Genomic DNA, 22,202 nt, shown 5'->3' with positions numbered 1-22,202 from the left:
GAAGGCTTCACAGAGAAAGAGATTATTAAACATACTCTTAAAAGAGTGACCAAAAGTCCATCAACTAGACAGAAAAACATTCCATGTGGGGAAAAAAAGCAGGTGCAAAAACACATTAAGTATAAATATGCATGCCATGTTGGAAAAACTTCAGTTAGTCTTATACCGGTAGAAAGGTGGCAAGTGTGAATTAGCACCTAATAATGCTAAATAGGCAGGCAAGGAATAGATCACAGGGGGCCTCATACGTAAAACAAAACTGTTTGACTTTTAAGCAGGGGTGAAGCACTGTCAGATCTGGGCTTTCGAAAGACCACAGTTCAGACAAAGTCAGCACTGAAAGGATGATCAGGTAGGATGATCAGCTAGGAACATTCTGTAATACATCTGAAAACAATACAAATTAAGTATATGACAAATTTGTTCAAATATGACAAATATGTTCAGAAGGCAGAAGCAGTAAGATTTGATAGCCAATTGGATATGAGGAGGAATGCAGAAGAAAAAGTGTGTGGGTAAGTGGATGCTTGGGTGGCATTAGCCAGGACAAGCAGAATAAGAATGAAGAGCAATGAGTATGTGTGCATATGTGTGTGCGCACATGTGCATTTGCAAGTGTGTGTGATTTGGGGGCAGTGAGGAATTGGAAATAATTGCTGCTTTGGACATGCTGAGTTTGAAAGACTGCAGGACTTTAAGAAGACATATCCAGTAACCCATTGGGCATAAAGTCTCATAGATTTGAACATCCACACATATATGGTAGCAGAAATCTTGGGCATGGATGGGGAGCCTCTTGCCTGTCCATCCACTAAATTATTGTATTTAATGTATTTTGATTTCCTCTATTTTCTTTTTACTACTATTTTCTACCCTTTGTTTCTTTACAAAAAACATAGATTTCATGTGCCCCTTTTCAGTTCCTTTCTAGCATCAAGCATAACTCTTACTTTTTGATCCATTATTATCTTCATCACCTTCCTTCTTATACTTTTACTTTTTTCATATTTGTTTCTAATCATCTTTCTTTTGTAATAAAAGCTTTATTCCTTAATACCACTCCAAATATAGAATGATTCTAAATTAGGGACCTATAGTTTAACTTCTTAACATTATCATGTAAAATCAATACATACACAAAAACAGAATATTATAACAAATTCCCATATGCTTCAGCAGGTAGCTATATTCCTCAAGATAAAATAAAGTCAGTACATGACCACTGCAATCATATATCAATCTCATTCTTGTCTCACAACAGAAAATAAGAATTAGAACAGATTTTTGTGTGTAGATATCCACATTTTTATCCTTAAATCCTTTGCCCTGTACTGTGTACCATTCTAGCAAACCTCACCCTTATTTTATCCTAATAATTGTCTTGTGGGTAGTCAGGTGGCATTACTTTACCATCTCACATAAAAAATACTTGGGGCTTAGATTAAATGATTTGCCCAAAGTCACAGTCAGTCAGTGTCTGAGTCAGGCAACCTTGATATATTCCTTGAGCCCAGCCTCAGTACTTTTAATTCACTGAGGACTACCTGACCATTAGTTGATGATAATGATATTATCCTTCTGTGATGGCATCCTTTACATCATTCTTATTCAAACAATTCCCTGATTCAGCATTTCCCGAATTCTAATGAAACTGTGATGAATTTTACATACAAAGCTGTTTAAAAGCCAATTACTTGCAGACAAGAACAAATCTTCCTTGACAGTACCAGTGGAATCAGGTTTTTAGATTTTGTTTCAAAAGATTTCAGGGTCCCATCAATCTATGTAACCATTTAGAACCCCAAGGCGGTAAGACTCCCTTTCCAAGCACAGGGATGCTTACATGAGCTCAGAGGCCCAGGCCACTCTCCAGGGTGAGGAAGAAGCTGCTGAGACAAGATAACTCTTTCACATGTGACTTTGATCCTAACTTTCCAGTTCCATCCTACAAAGGGATGCCCATTCTCCCTAGTCCCACCTATCATCCTTCATGGCCGTTAGACCAATAAATAGAGTCAGATCTCATCATGCTCTGGAAAGAAAACTGTAAAGCATGAGCAGGAGAAAATAACTTATACTCAAAGGAATTGCACGGTTATACCAATTTGTATTGGCAGACATCTGAGAAATACATGTGAATGGACTCTAAGAATGTTAAATCAAGGAGAATGGAATTTAATATTAAGTTTAAATTTACTGGTGAGGGCATTGCCAGAGATCCTGGATGGCATGTGCTAGCTCTAGCAGCTGGAAGTACCTGTAACAGTTTGTTTGATAAAGTTGAGAAGCCATAGCTTTCTTAACATCAGGTAGAGGAAGGAAACCAAAAGATAAGAAGATAGGGATGTTGCAGTAAATTTGTCTTGTGAAACTGCACATCCCCATGACCACTATATCTTCCCGGAAAAAAAAAAAACACTTACTTTATTAAGATATTGAAAAAATACATCAATGATAGGAGTACCAATATCTTTGGAAAGTTCTGTGGGGTTTGTCTGTGTAGGCCAGGATGAAAGAATAATGTGTCACTAGTGAGATGTGGTCCCTGGAGTTAGTGGAGCTGATGGGATCTCCAAGTGGCAAAGACCAAATGGTAATAGTTAGCCATGAGAAGCAAAGTAAACATAATTTCTGTAAGGGGCAACAGAAAGTAGAGATAATGTGGTAGTCTGAATGTTTTGACCCTCATAGATGTGACAGTCCTTAACTGATTATGTTTTCCCTAGGAAGGAAATAGATGGATAGGTTCTAAAATGTCACCTGATGTGTTTAACAGAAAACCCAGGGCTAGAAACTGGACTTTAAGATTCACACAGGAGAGCCAAAACCTACCATTCAGTTTTCACAATGAAGCCAGTTCATGGACTTCAAGTTTCTTATCTGAAGAAAAGTTTGAAGAAGCCCTTGAGGAAGGGCTGTGTAACACTATACAAATGCATACTGTTTTTTGTTTTTTTTTTCTTTTCTTCCCTAAAGTCACTCCCCATTTTCTTAAGTGACCACACACAGGAGAAAGGAAATACCAAGATCTTTCAGGGGGTCTCTAGATACAGGCTCTCAATGAACTATTTCCTAGGGATTCTTTTTTAGTTTCATTTATTTATTTATTTATTTTGAGACAGAGTGTCCCTCTGTTGCCCAAACTGGAGTGCAGTGGCACAATCTTGGCTCACTGCCACCTCTGCCTCCTGGGTTCAAGCGATTCTCCTGGGTTCAAGCAATTCTCATGCCTTAGCCTCCCAAGCAGTTGAGAATACAGGCGTATGCCACCACACCCAGCTATTTTTGTATTTTTAATGGAGATGGGGTTTCACCATGTTTGTCAGGCTTGTCTTGAACTCCTGATCCCAAGGGATTCACCGCCCTCAGCCTCCCAAAGTGCTGGGATTACAGGCGTGAGCCTGCCTGGCCTTTCCATAGGGATTCAAAGCACCAAGGTAGTCCACCAGTCAAAGTAGAGATACCTGTGGTGATACACCAGTAATTGGTGATACCTGGAATTTTAACCTCAGGTTCTTCCTAAATTTACAGTGTGCCCCATGTCTCCATGTGCAGACCCCGTGGTTGCATCCCCTGTTCCTGAATAGGTAATTGAAATTTGACATGCCCACCTCTCGGCAGAATCCTGACATTGACTTCCAGGTCCCACACACTTATAGATGAAGAGAAAGTGGAGAGAATGAGTTCAGGAAATTTAATTATTACCAAAACATCAACAGTTTACAAACAGTACATTCTATAGAATTGCCTAAGTCAATTATGCTTTAAAATACAGAACTTAGAAATTACTTCCTAAAACCAGAGCCAATTAAATATATAGATTTTATCATGTCTGTGCCATGAAGTATCTGCAAGCATTTGATCATTACATTGTCAGTGACAACTTCAATATGATCTCTGCTATTCATCCCCAGAAGATGACTAACTTCTCTAATTTTTGTTCTTCCATCTCTTTGTTAGACATTCTATATTTTAAGTCCATCTATCAGCTTGTCGCCTTTAGAAATAGGCTCACTTATATAAAAAACTTGACCATTGACTTTCTAGATCCATATACATTATCATCAATGGGACCGTGAGCCAAATTAATTGTGTCCCTTCACTCAAAGAAAAGAATGAGTAGGTAATATACATAATTGCTTACTATCACTCTCAGCAATTTTTTAAATTACCACATAACAATTTTGCCTTGAAGAATAAGAATATTTCTTAGTTTCACTATATGAGAGGTACTTAATAGGTTTTCAATAGAATGTACATGCAAATATTTTTAAAATTTGGCACATTGGAAACCATGTAGAACCAAACTCCTGGGGGAAAATGTGCTGCTTTGAAATATAATGGTAATATTCTTTAAAAACATTTCATCTTTGACCCTCAGGAAGATACAAGTAATTGAGAAAGAGATTTATTTTTTTAATTTAAAGCCATATATTATGTAAAATACAGAATTTCAAAAAATATGCTATACGATTATGAGAAATAGGGTGTCCTTTGCAGCATCCTCTGCAAGGGAAGAAAGTATATAAGAAGATAGTTACATTAATAACTTCTTTTTTCATTTTTTTAAAGGAAAGAAATTACGTTAGCACAAGTATATTATCTCAGTTCCTGTTGTATGTTCACATCTACTAGCAACAGAATTTTATTGTTAGAGCACAGCCATGAGTTAAAAATGAAAATAAGGTCGGGCATGGTGGCTCACGCCTGTAATCCCAACACTTGGGGAGGCTGAGGCGGGTGAATCATTTGAGATCAGGAGTTTACAACCAGCCTGACCAACACTGTGAAACCCCATCTCTACTAAAAATACAAAAAAAAATTAGCCAAGCATGGTGGTGCGGGCCTATAGTCCCAGCTACTTGGGAAGCTGAGGCAGGAGAATTGCTTGAACCTGGGAGGCAGAGGTTGCAGTAAGCCGAGATCATTCCACTGCTCTCCAACCTGGGCAACAGAGCAAGACTCTGTCTCAAAAAGAAGAAAAGAAAAGAAAAGAAAAGAAAAGAAAAGAAAAGAAAAGAAAAGAAAAGAAAAGAAAAGAAAGAAAAAGAAAGAAAGAAAGAAAGAGAGGAAGGAAGGAAGGAAGGAAGGAAGGAAGGAAGGAAGGAAGGAAGGAAGGAAGGAAGGAAGGAAAAGAAAAATTTGTAATTAGAATTTACTATACAGACTTTTCTTTATTTTCATATATCATATATTCCTTTAAAACACAAAACAATTACTGTGAAAACATTTTGTAGATATAATAATAAAACTTTTATTCCAAGAGCTAAAAACTGCTATAAAAATAAACCATTTTTCCAAAACCATTTTTCTAATATATAGCCTCCATATGTCATACATCACCTCTAATTCTGTTATTTTCCTTCACATATAAACTCAGTGTATGTAAACTTGAGCTTAGATTCATGAGTGTGAGTTTAATAATAACAACTTGACACATTAGGCCTTTAACTAATAATTTCCAACTCTGTCAGCGTTATTTTAATTTTGTGAGACTAAGCATTTTAGCAATAATATAAGCACCTTAACTTTTATTATTCCTCATGTTTCTTAAAAAAATAAGAAAATAAAGTAAAATGTTCAGATAGTTGTGAACTTTGCTACTACCAATAGTTAATATTCCTAGTATTAAAATTTTCTAAGAGTTTCTTTTATGTAAGGACTATATAAAACATCTTTATATGCATTATTCCATTTAACACTGCAATACTACGAGTTGCCACAATTATCCATTTGAAACTGAAGCTTAGTAAGTTAAAGTCATTTGCATATGATTTCATAGCTAGTAAGCAAAGGAACCAGTTAGTAAGATGGTGTGATGACTGGTCACCTCTGTGTAATATTTTTTAAAATGTATTGTCCAGCTGATGTACAGCATTTAGTATAGATAAGGCAGTATAGAGATGCTTATGTTGATTATATCAATGTTGATTATAAGAATGTTGATTTATGAGAGTTGAGAGTTGCATATTTTCTTACATAATTGTAACATGTTACTTTATAGTGAGATATATATTCTCAGTCTGAATATTAGCTCTGGCAGAATTTAACATATTAATTCAGCTCCCAAATTTTAGAGTTTATTTGTCTCACCCATTTGTTCATGACCTGAATCTTCTAGGTGAGCAAAGTGTATATTGAGATTATTAGTGAGGTTAAATAAAGAAAAATCTGTGATAAGAAATGGAGATTTTGTCTTAGATATTCCAAATCTACTCCCTCATCTAAAATATATTATGTCATGTTGTGTTGTTTTATATATAAATAATACATATAAAGCATCAAAGTCATGAAGTCAAGACTTGAACAATTTGGCTAAAAAGAGTGTGCCTATGTCATCTTGGTATGTACATGCAATATTTATGTCAATTGTAATGTTCTAAGTGCTTAATAGTACATTTTTGAAATAAATATTAACATTTTCAATATAATATGTCAAACACTACTTTTTTATAAATTAGTTTAATTTTACCTCCAGATGGAGTGCTTTAAAAATAAGACAGAGCAACTACCCAAACCAAATTTAAATACAGTGTCTAATTAAGGGTAGAAATTTGAGTGCCTTCATTTAAAATGCATATAGATTTGTGCATGATTTGCCAAATATGTGCTCACCTTCAAAATATTCTGATGTATATATGTGTAGTATAATGTAAATAATTGCTAGTATTTTTTACTTCAATTTGATATTTCAATCAAATACCCATATTCAAAGCTCAGGTATTGATTTATACTGTCTATAACCTAGTCTCTGACTGCAGCGGGCTCAAATATCTCTCTTTGGCCTTTTAAAATTGATATATGTCACATATATGTTTGTATAATGTTAAAACTCAACCCTTTTAGACCAAAAACTCCCCCTTTATAACACACATTTTGTAATGAGCACTCTCATAGATAATATAAGTTGTCTATATTCATGATTACCAAATATATATAAACATATATTAAACTTTTTAAACAATGAATAATAAAATAATTGGTATTTAGAGATATAAGTGATCAGGTAGCTACATTTGCAATACTGCGCCTACTCTGGAAGGCGTAATGAAGAAGTCAGATTCTTATACCTCTATATAGAATCACCATGAACTGGACAATAGCAGTAAATGCAGACTGATGAGAGACAGTGTATTAGTTACTCAGATATCTACTATAAGCAGCAGGCATTCCCATCGATGGCATGATTTATCAAAGTGGAAAACACATCTTTGTAAAATTGAAAATAAAATAATATAAAATTTTTCTTCAGTATACATTGCAACTGTGATTCTGAAATATTCAGTGTATATTAAAGCTCTAAAAAAAGAACTTTGTGTTGATATGTAAAACCAAGTTAGGTTTTAGATTCAAATAAGTGTAAAGGAGGTTCTCACCTATGTGAATGACCAATAGAATATTCAGAAATTCTGCAATGTAGGGTAAAATTACATGATGTATAAAACTGCCCTGCACATGGCTGGATAGTCAACATCTTGATCCCACCCACTGAACAGCAGTAAACTGTTGCAGTCATTGTGACAACCCAAAATACTTCCACATATTTGTTTTTTCTAACTTTTATTTTTAAGTTCAGGGGTACATATTCAGGTTTGTTACATAGGTAAATTTGTGTCATGGGGGTTTGTTGTACAAATTATTTCACCACCCAGGTATTAAGCCTGGTACCCATTAGTTACTTTCCCTGATCATATTTCTCTTCCCACCCTCAATTCCCCAATAGTCCCCAGTGTGTGTTGTTACCCTCTACATGTCAATGTATTCTCATTATTTAACTCCCACTTATAAGCAAGAACATTAAGTATTTGGTTTTCTGTTCTTGTGTTAGTTTGCCAAAAGTAATGGCCTCTAGCTCCATTCATGTTCCTGGAAAGGACATGATCTCATTCTTTTTATGTGGCTGCATAGTATTCCATGGTGTACATGTACCATATTTTCTTTATCCAATCTATCATTTCTAGGCATTTAGGCTGATTCCACATTTTTGCTGTTGTAAATAGTGCTACAATGAACATACATGTGCATGTGTCTTTATAATAGAATGATTTATATTCCTTTGGGTATATACCCAGGGCAAAGGACATGAACAGACACTTTTCAAAAGAAGACTTCCACAAATTTCTAAAACAATCCATACAGGATCATAATGGCATTGTTGTGAGAACCAGTGGTCTAAAGTATCTTGCTTATCTGTGTGACCCAAATTCACTGAAAAACTGCCTAGACCATGTTTTTGATTGAGCTGTGAAGTTCTTGCAATGAATGTAATCAAGAGTTTGAAAATAACCTCCCATATGTGCTTTACAGTTCATGAGAATTTATGTCTCAAGAAAGGACATAAAAGCAAAGTTAAATTTATGGGTTTAAATATCCTTATTAGCTCTTATACAAGTGAGCCAAAAGTAAAGCATTAATTAAAAATAGCTTCTAGTGAGGCAGTTTCTTTTATATCTGAACCTTACTTTGAAATACATTTACTACCCTTTTTATCACCTGAAGGTACTATTCCAGTCCACTTGCTTGCAATGTTCAATTGCATTTCATAGCACTTTTAAGCTAAATTAAAATTTTGCAACAGAGTGGGTCTGTTCTTTAAGGCAAAGCATTGCTTTCAATCAATCTGATTTTCATACGGAAAGGAGCTAGCAATATTTTTTTCTTGTCTTTTTTGGAAAGAAAATACTCTTTGCCAATAAATAAGTAAATAAATGCTAGTTTTCTATGACTATGTTTAAGGGGAAAAATAGTTTGTGGCAATCTGAATGCATTTGAGCTTGAAGGCAAAGCAGTACACTTTAATCTCTTGAGCTGTGATCTAATCTTAGGGCCCTCTATTTTATTAGATTCTAGACAATGAAAAAATACAACTCATCTTGAATCAAAACTACTTACAATTATCCAGCTTTATTATTCTTCTACCATTGATGTAAAAAAATCTATATACAATTTATATGATCTATATATTCTATACTTACATTGTAAATAAAACCATATATTGTATAATGGATATGAGAATAATCCTGAACTTAATAAGGTAATTCTTGTCCCTATATTTAATTTTGTTCACCAGAAAAAGTGAATTTCTTTTTCTATTTTTAATTGTATCTATATTTTTGTGGCAACTGACAACTACTAATTTGCAACAGTAAGACGAAAACTCATAGACAAACAGGAGTTTCTCTGCTAGTTATCCTAGACTGCATTTTTTCCCCATGTTTCAATCCTCAAACATTCCAGAGTGGACTTAACCTAGTCCCAAAAATAATCCATTAAGCAAGTCTGTCCTCAGTAGTGTCACTGTCCACCCAGTTGTACAAGTCAGAAACCAAGTCATTCTTGACACTTCTTTTGCCTCTCTAAAATTCAATTCACAAAGTCCTTGCAATTTTACCTGCTGAAAAGCTTTCAGATCCATGCCAACCTCCCATTTTTTGCAGAAGCAGCCTTGTCTAAACTATTATTGGGGGAAACCAGCCCCCAATATTTCAGCGTGGGTTCTTTTCTATTTTCCCTAACTGTCAGCCAGTCTGAGAAATAAAGAGTACAAAAGAGAGAAATTTTACAAGTGGGTCTCTGGGGGTGACATCACATGTCAGCAGGTTCCGTGATGCCCCTTGAACTGCAAAACCAGTAAGTTTTTATTAGGGGACTCAAAAGGGGAGGGGTGTACAAATAGGGAGTGGGTCACAGAGATCACATGCTTCAAAAGGCAATAAAATATCACAAGGCAAATGGGGGCAGAGCAAGATCACAAGGCCAAGGTGAAATTAGAATTGCTGATGAGGTTTCATGTCCCACTCTGCACGATTTGTCGTTGATAAACATCTTAACAGGAAACAGGATTGGAGAGCAGACAATCAATCTGACTAGAATTTCACCAGGCTGGAATTTCCCAATCCTAGCAAGCCTGGGGGCACTGCAGGAGACCAGGGCGTATTTCATCCCTTATCTACAACTAGGTAAGACAGACACTCCCAGAGTGGCCATTTTAGAGACTTCCCACTGGGAATGCATTCTTTTCCCAGGACTGTTCCTTGCTGAGAAAAAGAATTCAGCGATATTTCTTCTATTTGCTTTTGCAAGAAGAGAAATATGACTGTTCTGCCTGGCCCCACAGGCAGTCAGACCTTATGGTTATCTCCCTTCTTCCCTGAAAATCGCTGTTATCCTGTTCTTCTAGGATGCCCAGATTTCATATCGCTCAAACACACATGTTTTACAAACAATTTGTACAGATAACACAATCATCACAGGGTCCTGAGGTGACATACATCCTCAATTTACAAAGATGACGGGATTAAGAGATTAAAGACGGGCATAGGAAATTATAAGAGTATTGATTGGGGAAGTGATAAATGTCCTTGAAATCTTCACAATTTATGTTTGGGGATTGAAGTAAAGACAGGCGTAAGAAATTATAAAAGTATTAATTTGGGGAACTAATAAATGTCCATGAAATCTTCACAGTTTATGTTCTTCTGCTATGGCTTCAGCTGGTCCCTCCTTTTGGGGTACCTGACTTCCCACAACAAACTACCGTAACTTCTTGTTTGGCATGACGTGATGGCCCTGAAATGGCCCATTTGTATCTCTGCTGCTCCCCCCACTCTCTCCCCACAATATTTTCAAAATGAGTATCTAAAAATGTGAACTCTGTGTAAAATGCTTCAATATCTTATAATTCCTTTAGAAAGAAAGAGAAAGAAAGAAAGAAAGAGAGGAAGGAAGGGAGGAAGGAGGAAGGGAGAAAGAAGGGAGGAAGGGAGGAAGAAGGGAGGGAGGGAGGAAGAAGGGAGGGAGGGAGGAAGGGAGGGAGGGAGGAAGGGATGGAAGGAGGAGAGGGAAGGAGAGTCCTTCAGTTGGACTACAGAGCTTGTATCCATACTCCTTATCTGCCTTTCCTGCCTGATCCCATTACACCCTGCTGCTTACTACCTTTGCTTGCTTGACATGGTCTCATTTCATATCATTTTAGAAACTCTACCTCTAGACCTTGGAACATGTCATTTCTTCTGCCTAAAATTCTCCTCCTTACCTGGAAAGATGGTATAGTAAACACAGAGATAACAGAATCACTGAAACAGAATGTATGGGTTCAAATGCCAGGTGTACCGTATACTAGCTGTATAACCTTTAACTCTCTGAAAACCATAGTTTCAATATCTGCAAAATGGGGATAATAACAGTCTATATCATAGAGTTATTCTGAAAATGAAAAGATTTGTTATATGTAAGGCATTTAGTAAACATCTGGTACAGAGTAAGCTCTCCACATTGTCAGACACCATCCCTCCGCTGGTTACCTAATTAACCCCTTTTAATCCTCCAGGTCTCAGCTTAAGCATTGCTTCCTCATGGAAGAATTCCCTGATCTCCCTGACCCTACCACAGAAAACTCTTTGTTGAAGAGCCTTAGCATTGTGTAGCTCTCATTCACAGGGCTTGCTACATATGCAGTTTTACATTTATTTTTAGTTACTGTCTGGCTGATGTCTGACTCCACTAGAAATAAACTCTTGAACGGCAAAAAATATTTTTGGTTTTGCCCAAAATTACACCCCAATATTTAGCACAGTACCCAGAACCCAGTAGCACTCAGTAACTATTTGCTAAATAAATGAATGTTCTACTGTCTTTCTTGTTTGTTTTCCCTCCCCTATTACTTGTTTTCCATTTGTGAAAGTCATTTTGATGCCTATCTTATTTATTGATCTTCCCAAAACCCCCCCCGATAGAATTAATTTTTCTGCTCTCTGTTCTCCCTCTGCTGTATTTTTTAAATAATAATTATTGTCTACCTTGCACCAAATTACATTTGTCTCTATTCATGTATTTCTCCTTGTGTCTTTATTCAATTATCATGAGGGTCAAATTTCTACAACATAAATCTTATATATTCAAATTCAATGTATTCAAAGCTTTCTGAAGACTCCTCAGAGGGTAAAGTCAATCTCCTTAACCTGATATATGTATAATTTACGTCCTGATCCCAGTCAATTTTTTTTTCCAACCTCATATCATGTTATACTATCCCAACCCCTAAGTCAGCTTTAGGCAGGAGGTCTTTATGCAGAACAGAGGGTACCTGTTACCTCTATGGAGAAGCATGACCATCACATCTCACAGTCAGGAAAAACAAGCAATAATCCCCAAATAAGCAAAAAAAAAATTTAAAAAACAGGGTTGCCTTGTCTAGTTCTAGTCTCCAAAATAAGTGAAACCTTAAGCTTTTCCCATAACTGTCTCCAAAACAAAAACAAAGTTATTTTTAACTTTTGTAGTACCGATGTCTGAAAGGTATATGTATGTGTGTGTACAATGTTTATGAATACAGCAATCATGACAAAACTTACTGTTCTGCACCATGAACTGTCAGCATAGCAGAATATTTTCAGTTCTTTACCCTCCCTCCAACGTTGCTTTTTGACATGTAGCTTTGCAGTCTCACCCAGTAGAGGTGAGTATGCTTCCCCACACCATTGGTTTTGGGCTTCATCACATAATTTTTTTTGACCAATGGGAAGTAAGTGAAAGTGACAGCTTGCCAGTTTAGGTCTCACTCCTTGAGAGACATCACCTTTATCTATTCACCCCTGAGCTTCGGCCATCACTTGAGAATAGGCACCAGCTAGCCCACTGGACCAAGGAATTCAGGATGCGAGACACTTAGAGTAGGCTTGAGACCAATCGTAAGGTTGGAGCCACAAGTCAAACTCTGACTAGAACTAATACACCTCAGCTAACATACTTATATGCTTGTTAACCCAGTGGATTTTGTAGTTGTTTTTTACACAGCATTTTGATAAGAGTTGGCTAATAAACATGGTCACCTTAGTAATCTTGTAAAGAGTGTTTTCTTTAAGAATCACTTTAGATTTAAGTTTGTGAGTCAGTAATTTTAAAGCCTGATCTCTCTTGCAATCTTAGCAATTAAACTTATTTTCATTTTCCAAATGCTTTATTACTGATTCATCCTTGACAAGAGCAATCCATGAAACTGCATTCAAAGTCAGTTTTTAATAACTGAGGGAGTGGTTTATTCCTGAGTCAAGCTTGTCCATTCGATGTTCTCGTCTTGGGATGAGTTATCTCCCAGGAGTCTCCTGAATTCTTTGTCTAAATAGATTTCTGGCAGTCTGCTGCTCTACCATTTCACCAATTTCAGACCACATGCATTGAGGCTGGAATATATTTTCTGCCTTTTTACATTAACTCATGCAGTTCAATCTACTTAGAATGTCGTTCTCTCTCTTGTCCAGTCAGCGCAGTCCTAGGCATAGCACAAGGCTCAGATGAAATGTTGTCTCCTACTCTTAGTATGTTTATCACCAATCTGTAACAAGATGAAGCCTAGTCTGAATTGCAATACTGATGTCTGAAGTTGTGTGTGTGTGTGTGTATGTGTGTGTGTCTACAATGTTTATGGATATGGCAATCATGACACAAATTACTGTTCTCCAGCATTTCTCCATGTATGGAGAAAAATCAATGTTCTCCACAGATTTCTGTTTTCTCCTTGCTAGACTATATATTTCTCAAGCACATAGACTCTTTTTGTGTCTCCAGCACCAAATGGTGCCTACCACATGGTTCATTCACAGTAAAATTTACTCAATTGAACTGAATTAAATGATATTTTATATATGTCTCTCCCAATAAAATACCAAAACCTAAGACTTCTTTATATTAATCCATAGTATCTAACAGAATGCACTGGGCATAATAATATTTAATAAATATTTGTTGAATTAAACTTCATTGAATTTGTGGTTTATATGGTTGACAAGTATGATGGTTAATACTGAGTGTCAACTTGGATTGAAAAATGCAAGTATTGATCCTGGATGTGTCTGTGAGAGTGTTGCCAATGGAGATTAACATTTGAGTCAACGGGCTAAGGAAGGCAGACCCACCCTTAATCGGGTAGACCTCATCTAATCAGCTGCTAGCAAATATAAAGCAGGCAGAAAAATGGGAAGCAACAAGATGGGCCTAGCCTCCCAGCCTATATCTTTCTCCCATGCATCACATGGATGCTTCCTGCTCTGGAACACTGGACTCCAAATTCTTCAGTTTTGGGACTCAGACTGGCTCTCCTTGTTCCTCAGCTTGCAGAGAGCCTATTGGGGGACCTTATGATCATGTAAGTTAATACTTAATAAACTGTCCTTTGTGTGCATGTGTGTGTGTGTGTATGCACACATATATATATACACACACATATATATACATATATATACACACACACACGTATATATATATATACACACACACACATACACACACATATATATTAGTTCTGTCCCTCTAAGAGAACCCTGACTAATACCGATTTTGGTACCAGGAGTGGTTCCACAGGAACAGAGGACTCTTCTTCTAATAGCATGTAGAACACTGATAGTCCTTGGTGGAAACTGTTTAGAGACTCATGCAAAATAAACGATTTGACACTCCTGATTCACCACTCGTGAGAGGCAAGGCGTTTAGTGACCCTCTACATAATATCTCTGACCACATGTGGAGAACCAAGGAATATAATGAAGCTGGTTGGTTGTTCCTAAGTTCAGTGGACAAAGTGAGAAAAGAAAATGATGAACTCAGGGGTTCTGCCTCCCAGCTTCAGAAGCAGATACTGAGCCTCAAATCTGCTACGATTACCTTGCGTGAGAGTCTTATTTTCTGTAGAGCCTTGAGTGAGAGCTGAAATTGTAGAAAAATAGACACAAGCTCTTGTCATGCAAGTGACTGACCTGCAACAAAAGATGCACGCACAGCCTCACCAGGTGTCTACTGTTAAAGTGAGGACATTGATTGGAAGAGAATGGGACTCTGCAACTTGGAATGGGGATGTGTGGGAGGACCCTGATGAAGCTGGGTACACTGAGTTTATGAACTCTGATTAAAGTTTTTGCCAGATGGAACAGCTTCCCCATCCCCAGTAGTGGCAACATCCCCTCCCTGACCCATGCTGTCATCAGCCTTTCTACCTTTGTCTAAGGAGATAGAGCCTGTGCTGCCTGAGGCAACAGTAATGGCCTCCCCTGAGGCAGTTGCCAGGCAGGAAAATGTTGATTCTCCTCAGAAGCCACCCCCAACACCTCTGTTTCCTTTTAGACCTATAACTAGACTAAAATCCCAGCTGGCCCCTAGAAGTGAAGTTGAGAGTGTGACCCATGAGGAGGTGTGCTACCCTCAAAAAGGAGCCCAAAAAGTAGGGAGTCTGCTTTTAAGGTTGCAGCTTGGGGAGCTAAAAAAAAAAAAAAAAAGGTTATAATTGTTTATTTGCTTGTTTGGCTGAAATATGGATTAAAAGATGGCCCACTGTGAGGGAGCTGGAAATGCCTAATATCCCTTGGTTTAATGTAGAGGAAGGGATCCAAAGGCTTAGAGAAATTGGGATGGTGGAGTGGATTAGTCACTTTAGACCTACTCATTCCAGCTGGGAGGGTCCAGAAGATATACTCTTGACAAATGCCTTGCAAAACAGATTTGTGAGGGCAGCACCTGCATCTTTGAAGAACCCTATAATTGTTCTTCTCTGTATGTCGGATCTAATGGTGGAAACCACAATCACTCAACTACAAAATTTAAATACAACAGAAATAATTGAATCCCCAGGAGGCAGAGGCCAAGTGGCAGTATTCAACCATCAAAGGCAAAGTGGGCATAGCTACCATAATGGACAGCAGAGGCAAAGCGGCAATCAGAATCATGTAGAGCTCTGGCATTGGCTAATTAATGAGTGTTCTTAGAATGAAATTGATAGGAAGCCTACTGCATTCCTACTTTAATTATGCAAACAGAAAACTTCTAGGTCGAATGGACAAAAGACTAACTTGAATTATAAAAACAGAGAATCATGGCCCTTCAATCAATTTCCAGACTCGAGCCAGTTTACAGACCCAGAACCCCTTAAATGAAGGGGAGGCCAGGTCCCCTGGAGGAAGGACCCCACTACACTACCAAAAATTTATGCAGTGAATCTTTCTCCCTTCCTTCCCCAAGGAGACCTCTAGCCTTTTACCAGGGTAACTGTGCACTGGGGAAAGGGAAATAATCAGATATTTCAGGGACTACTGGACACTGGCTCTGAGCTGATGTTGATTCCAGGGGACCAAAAACATCACTGTAGTCCTCCAGTTAATGTAGGGGCTTATGGGGTTAGGTAAGTTATGGAGTTTTAGCTCAGGTCCAACTTACAGTGGGTCCAGTGGGTCCCCAGACTCATCCTGTGGTCATTTCCCCAGTGCCAGAATGCATAATTGGCACAGACATACTTACCAGCTGGCAGAACCCACACACTGGCTCCCTGACTAGTAGGGTGAGGGCTATTATGGTGGGAAGGGCAAAATGGAAGCCAGTAAAGCTGCCCCTACCTAGAAAAAGAGTAAATCGAAACCAATATCACATCCCTGGAGGTATTGTGGAGATTAGTGCCACCATCAAGGACTTGAATGATGCAGGGGTGGTGATTCCCACCACATTCCCATTCAACTCTCCCATTTGTGCAGGAGACCAATGAATCTTGAAGAATGACAGTGGATTATTGTAAGCTTAATCAAGTGGTGACTCCAATTGCGGCTGCTGTACCAGACGTGGTTTCATTGCTTGAGCAAATTAACACATCTCCTGCTATCTGGTATGTAGCCATTGACTTGGCAAATGTCTTTTTCTCCATTCATGTCCATAAGGTCCACCAGAAGAAATTTGCCTTCAGCTGGCAAGGCCAGCAATATACCTTCATTGTCCTACCTCAGGGGTATACAGACTCTCCAGCTTTGTGTCATAATTTTATCTGGAGAAACCTTGATCACTTTTCACTTCCGCAAGATATCACACTGGTCCATTACATGATGACATTATGCTCATTGGATCCAGTGAGCAAGAAGTAGCAAACACACTGAACTTATTGGTGAGACATTTGCAAGCCAGAGGATGGGAAACAAATCTGACTAAAATTCAGGGACCTTCTACCTCAGTAAAATTTCTAGGGGTCCAGTGGTGTGGGGCCTGTTGAGATAGTCCTTCTAAAGTAAAGGATAAGTTGCTGCATTTGGCCCCTCTTACAACCAAGAAAGGGGCACAACGCCTAGTGGGCCTATTTGGATTTTGGAGGCAACACATTCTTCATTTGGGTGTTACTTTGGCCCATTTATCAAGTGACCCAAATGGCTGCCAGTTTTGAATTGGGTTCAGAACAGGAGAAGGGTCTGCAACAGGTCCAGGCTGCTGTGCAAGCTGCTCTGTCACTTGGGCCATATGACCAAGCAGATCCAATGGTGCTTGAGGTGTCACTGGCAGATAGGGATACTGTTTAGAGCCTTTGGTAGGCTCCCATAGATGAATCACAGTGGAGGCCTCTAGGATTTTGGAGCAAGTCCCTGCCATCTTCTGTAGACAACTACTCTCCTTTTGAGAGACAGCTCTTCGCCTGTTACTGGGCTTTGGTGGAAACTGAACGTTTGACTATGGGCCATCAAGTCACCCTGTGACCTGAACTGCCTATCATAAACTGGGTGTTTCTGACCCATCTAATCATAAAGTGGGTTGTGCACAGCAGCATTCCATCATCAAATGGAAGTAGTATATATGTGATCGGGCTCGAGCAGGTCCTGAAGACACAAGTAGGTTACATGAGGAAGTGGCTCAAATGCCCATGGTCTCCATTCCTGCCACCCTGCCTTCTGTACCCCAGCCTGCACTGATGGCCTCATGGGGAGTTCCCTATGATCAGTTGACAGAGGAAGAGAAGACTAGGGCTTGGTTCACAGATGGTTCTGTACAATACCATCTTCTCCACCTGGACGTGGACAGCTGCAGCACTACAGCCCCTTTCTAGGACATCCCTGAAGGACAGTGGTGAAGGGAAATATCCTCAGTGGTCAGAACTTCGAGCAGTACACCTGGTTGTGCACTTTGCATGGAAGAAAAAATGGCCACATGTGGAATTATGTACTGATTCATGGGCTGTAGCCAATGGTTTGGCTGGATGGTCAGGGACTTGGAAGAACCATGATTGGGAAATTGGTGACAAAGAAATTTGGGGAATAGGTGTGTGGATGGACCTCTCTGAATGGTCAAAACCTGTAAAGATATTTGTATCCCATGCGAATGCTCACCAGTGTTTAATAATCAAGTAGATAGGATGACTTGTTCTGTGGACAACACTCAGCCTCTTTCTCCATCCACCGCTGTCATCCCCCAATGGGCCCAATAACAAAGTGGCCATGGTGGCAGGGATGAAAGTTACACATGGCTCAGCAACATGGACCTGGCTATACCCACTGTTGAGTGCCCAATTTGCCAGCAACAGAGACCAACACTGAGCCTTTGATATGGTACCATTCTTTGGGGTGATCCACCAGCTACCTGGTGGCAGGTTGATTATATTGGACCTCTTCCATCATGGAAAGGACAGAGGTCTGTACTCACTGGAATAGACACTTACTCTGGATATGGGTTTGCCTATCCTGCACGCAATGCTTCTGTCAAGACTACCATCCATGGACTCACAGAATGCCTCATCCACCATTATGGTATTCCACACAGCATTGCCTCTGACCAAGGCACTCACTTTACAGCTAAAAAAGTGTGGTAGTGGGCTCATGCTCGTGGAATTCACTGATCTTACCATGTTCCCCATCATCCTGAAGCAGGTGGACTGATAGAACGGTGGAATGGCCATTTAAAGTCACAATTACACTGCCAACTAGGTGACAATACTTTGCCGGACTGGGGCAAAGTTCTCCAGAAGGCCATGTATACTCTGAATCAGGGTCCAATATATACTACCGTTTCTCCATTAGCCAGGAATCACAAGTCAGGAATCAAGGGGTAGAAGTGGAAGTGGCACCACTCAGTATCACCCGTAGTGATCCACTAGCAAAATTTTTGCTTCCTGTTCCTGTGACATTACGTTCTGCTAGCCTAGGAGTCTTGCTTCCAGAGGGAGGAATGCTGCCACCAGAAGACACAACTATTCAATTAAACTGAAAGTTACGATTGCCACCTGGACACTTTGGGTTCCCCCTACCTTTAAGTCAACAGGCTAAGAAGGGAAATACAGTGTTGGCTGGGGTGATTGACCCAGACTATCAAGATGAAATCAGTCTACTGCTCCATAACAGAGCTAAGGAAGAGTATGCATGGAATACAGGAGATCCATTAGGTTGTCTCTTACTATTACCACGCCCTGTGATTAAGGTCAATGGAAAACTACAACAGCTCAATCCAGGCAGAACTACAAATGGCCCAGACCCCTAAGGAATGAAGGTTTGGGTCACTCCACCAGGAAAGAAACCACAACCTGCTGGGGTGTTTGCTGAAGACAAAGGGAATACAGAATGGGTAGTAGAAGAAGGTAGTCATCAATACCAGCTATGACCACATGACCAGCTGCAGTAAAGGAGGACTGTAACTACCATGAGTATTTCCTCCTTCTTTTGTTAAAAACATGTTTGTGCATCTATATATTGTACTAAAAAACAAAAATCTTCATTTTATTTTCTTTTCCTTTATCATGTGACATAAGATTTACTAACTTCATATCAGCCTTTAAGTATTGTTAACTTTATGTAATAGTATTTGGGTTGGGGATTGGTATGTTTCTGGTTGTAGGAAGGATAGTTGTATTATATTAGGCATAATTGTCTTTATTTGAAGAACAGTCAAAGTATGATCTCGGGAGCTGTATATGGGTTGAAGTTGACAAGGGGTGGACTTGTAATGGTTAATACTGAGTGTCAACTTGATTGGATTGAAGGATGCAAATATTGATCCTGGGTGTGTCTGTGAGTGTGTTGCCAAAGGAGATTAACATTTGAGTCAGTGGGCTGGGGAAGGCAGACCCACCCTTAATCAGGTGGGTACCATCTAATAAGCTACCAGTGAATATAAAGCAGGCAGAAAAATGTGAAGAGGCGAGACAAGCCTAGCCTCCCAGCCTACATCTTTCTCCTGGGCATCCCATGGATGCTTCCTGCCCTGGAACATTGGACTCCAAATTCTTCAGGTTTGAGACTCAGACTGGCTCTCCTTGCTCATCAGCTTGCAGACAGCCTATTGTGGGACCTTGCAATCATGTAAGTTAATACTTAATAAACTCCCCTTTATATATATGATACATAGATATATATGTATGTATCTATATATAATCATATATATAATATATATCGTGTGTGTGTGTGTATATGTGTGTGTGTGTGTGTGTGTGTGTATCCTATTAGTTCTGTCCCTCTAAGAGAACCATGAATAATACAACAAGCTTGCCAAAGTGGATTTTCTGAAAATATAGATGGTCGCCACTGAGACACATTGAAATATTAGAGCTTTTAGGAAGGATTACGGTAAGTAAGGTTAGCCTAAACATTGGGCTAATATTGTAAGAAAAATTAATGTGCTCTCTCTATATGTTAATGGACAAATAAAAGGTGGTCTACAATACATAGCCTAATAGAGTTGTGGGAATGATTTAAGGTTTTATCTGTTTAAAAAGATATCTTAGCCAACTTAAATTTAACAGCGTTTAATTGAGCAAAGAACAATTTGAGAATCAGACAGCCTCCCAAGCCAGAGTAGGCTCAGAGAGACTCCAGCACTGCCACATGGTGGAAGAAGGTTTATGAACAGAAAAAGGAAAGTGAGGTACAGAAAAGGGAAGTGAGGGACAGAAGCAACCGGATTGGTTACAACTTGACATTTGCCTTATCTGAACACTTTTTTTTTTTGTCAATTCAACAAACCTGTATTGAACACCAATTGTGTACATGAGAAATCTCCAGGGCTTTAACTTGGGGCATCCCAATGAATCAGTTATAATTCCTCAAGTGTCCCCTGAAACATAGTTTTTTTAAAAATACTTTAAGTTGTAGGGTACATGTGCACAACATGCAGATTTGTTACATATGTATACTTGTGCCATGTTGGTGTGCTGCACCCATCAACTCATCAGCACCCATCAACTCATCATTTACATCAGGTATAACTCCCAATGCCATCCCTCCCCTCTCCCCACTCCCCATAATAGGCCCCGGTGTGTGATGTTCCCCCAACCCAAATGTCCATCAGTGACAGACTGGATTAAGAAAATGTGGCACATATATACCATGGAATACTATGCAGCCATAAAAAGGATGAGTTCGTGTCCTTTGTAGGGACATGGATGCAGCTGGAAACCATCATTCTCAGCAAACTATCGCAAGAACAGAAAACCAAACACCGCATGTTCTCACTCATAGGTGGGAATTGAACAATGAGATCACTTAGACTCTGGAAGGGAACTGAACACGTTTTGAACAGTCGGCCCCCTTTGATTGGCCAAAACTCAGTAATTGGCACAAGAGTATGTTACTGTCTGTTTACATCTCTATTTAGGTTATAGTTCACTACGTACAGAGAAATCTTTAGGCTGAAGTTAAAATACGTAGGGAGGTAGCTTTAGGCTAAACTTGATTGAACAAACCTTTGCTTTAGAAACATTTGGAGCCAAGCATGTTGGCATGTACTTGCTGTAATCCCAGCTACTCAGGAGCCTGCAGGTAGGGAAGAGGAGTGTTGGAGAGTTGGGGGTTGTGGCAGTGTGATCCCTTGAGCCCAGGAGTTGGAGGCTGAAGTGATGTTTGTGTCACTGCATCTCAGCCACCTGGGTGACAGAGAGAGACGCTATCTTTCAAAAAAAAAAAAAAAAAGTAAATCTAAGAATCACTTTGTGGATGGAAATATTAACTGAGTATATGTCATTGTTAGAGGAAGCAGTAATTACAAAAGGGAATAAAAGTATACATGCTGTTTCTGGCATTAAGTCTTAAATAAATTATATGAGCTATAGGTTATGGAGCCCTCCACTTTAGATTAATATTTATCAAACATTCACCTTTCTGTACTCTTTCCAAAGACACCAACTATACCTTTGATATTCCATTCTGTATTTTATAATAAACATCTCTGATTGTAGAAATTTTGAATGGGAATGGTAGTTAGAAGGTAAAGAGAAAGAAAAGAAGAAACAAAGAAGGATGCAGGTGAAAGGGAAAAGTAAGTTAATGACACAGTGAGCCAAGATCGCGCCACTACACTACAGCCTGGGCGACAGGGCGAGACTCCGTCTCAAAAATAATAATAATAATAAGTTAATGACAGAAAAGGAGAGATTCATGAAGGTAAAAACAGATACCTTAAACCAATCAATATATATGTTTTCCCCA

Source organism: Macaca mulatta, chromosome 7 (genome assembly GCF_049350105.2).
Source record: "Macaca mulatta isolate MMU2019108-1 chromosome 7, T2T-MMU8v2.0, whole genome shotgun sequence".
NCBI classification, from domain to species: domain Eukaryota; kingdom Metazoa; phylum Chordata; class Mammalia; order Primates; family Cercopithecidae; genus Macaca; species Macaca mulatta.
The sequence above is the reverse complement of the archived record's forward strand: the minus strand, read 5'-3'. Positions refer to the sequence as shown.